Here is a 2,054-nt window from a genome sequence, read left to right as displayed (position 1 = left end):
TTTGCGTGTTGTTCACATGTTGATTACGTGTGAGAAATCACGTGTATTTGAACGGTTTGGCTTTCCATACGGGTCAAGCAGCATGCGTTTAAGCCATATAAACTTCCAACAACTTTAATATTTTACTATATGAATGGTACTTAAAAAAGCTGTTATTTTAGATAGATTGTTGCAGGAATACGTCTTTGTGAATGTCTGTTGTCTTGAACAACTAATTGCCGTCATTGTGAAGCGTGTAGGAAGCTGTTATTGAAATACCATGCACTGTGGATGATTCAGCGATTATTATAGCTAGAACAGTACGTTTTTTACATTTATATCATGTTTCTATTGTGGAATATGTCGTTTCACTAGGTTTTTAACGTGGGTTAGACCACATCCAAATAACGCGCCACAGTCCGTCAGTCTCCATAGGATAACATGGGAAAACTCACCCCCCTACCTGGTGGGCCCAACTATATTTTCATCTTTTTAAAACGGCTTTTCCATGTCTCACCTCGATAAATTCTTGTAAACACAGATATTCGTGCATTTACTTAAAATCCACGGATTTACAGCCAGGTATAGACATATTACAGCCTGTTTTACTTCTCATGTAAACAAGCGTGCAATATGAAAGTCTTGGATTGTGGAGAACACTAAATGGTCTACTAAATAAGAATGCAGTCAAACCTTTAAATGAAAAACACTCATTAATAATCAAAAAAATGTAACCGCTAATTAAGTTTACTTTTGACGGTCGAAACGCGTTTATCGGCTGTAACTCCGTGATAAAAAGAAATAACAGGAAGATATCTGGCTGATAAAGGAGGTCAACATGCTCTATGTTTTCACCTAAGGAAGTCTGTCTATCATCATTGCACTTGGAGAAATGGAATGTTTCATCCGTCCCACGTTTCAATCTTCCCGGCTCTCTATATAACGTTATCACAACCACACAAACATAATTTAAAATAAAAAGTATTTAATGTAAATCCAGTTGTAACTCATTTTTACAACCAGTATATACAGGTAATACATGTTTTCATTAGACTATGCAAGCCCACCATAGGCTACACTGCAAATCTTGTATATGACACAAATTAGACTAATTACATTACAGTAGAAAAAATTGCTGACGTAAGTCGGCGTTGGAAAAATATAAGTCAATAGATATGTTTTAACTTGGTCATATTTAGAAGCTGTAAATGCAATTTCTTTTTTGAAAATGTTATGTGTCTCATCTCCTCTATTTGATTTAGCTTATTGTACGAAGTTTGTAAAGAAGTTGTCGGTACACGATCCGTCCTGCCTGCACGATCCGTTCTGCGCATGTGCATTATGTCACGCGCAGATGATAATCGTGTGTACAGGATTTACCAGGAATTTACGGCACTGCACGATCCGTTCCAGTAGCTCGCGTGTTAGCCTCACCGGAAAGCTATGTTAGTTTAGCTAACCATAATTCGGCTAACCGCTAGCTGAAACAGCATGTTTAAGACCCTCAATTATAATATTTGTATTATATAACATAACAACGATATATATAATAGTGGTTACGTCAGTTCTACTTTACTTGTGGTCATTTAATACACAATCACTCAATAATTGTCTTTATTATTACTGTAAAGTCTTAGCTGTAGCTGCTTTCCCCACTGTTTAGTTTGAGTAACGGTATTGTAGACTGAATCAGCGGTTAGCCGGGAAGCTAACGGCGGTGGAGGCAACAGTCCTCTTACATCCATGAGGCTAACCACGCTAACCGCTAAAACCACCATGACAGATCGTTTACTGATAGCTAAGAGAACGGTTAGCCTCTACCGGGAAGCTAACGCTAGTTTAGCTAACAGCTATTGCGGCTAACAGGCTGACAGCTTGATTCAGCCGAAAATTACGGTACTCAAACTAAACAGTGGGAAAAGCAGCTACTGTTGGCTAAATTAACGTTAGCTTTCCGGTGGAGGCTAACAGACTTTCTTTAACTGTCTATAAGAACAGATCGTGCAGTGTCGTAAATCCACATTCATCATGAAATCATCTGCGCATGCGCTAATATATTGCACATGCGCAGAACC

Source organism: Etheostoma spectabile, chromosome 18 (assembly GCF_008692095.1).
Source record: "Etheostoma spectabile isolate EspeVRDwgs_2016 chromosome 18, UIUC_Espe_1.0, whole genome shotgun sequence".
NCBI lineage: Eukaryota > Metazoa > Chordata > Actinopteri > Perciformes > Percidae > Etheostoma > Etheostoma spectabile.
Note: the sequence above shows the minus strand (reverse complement) of the source record.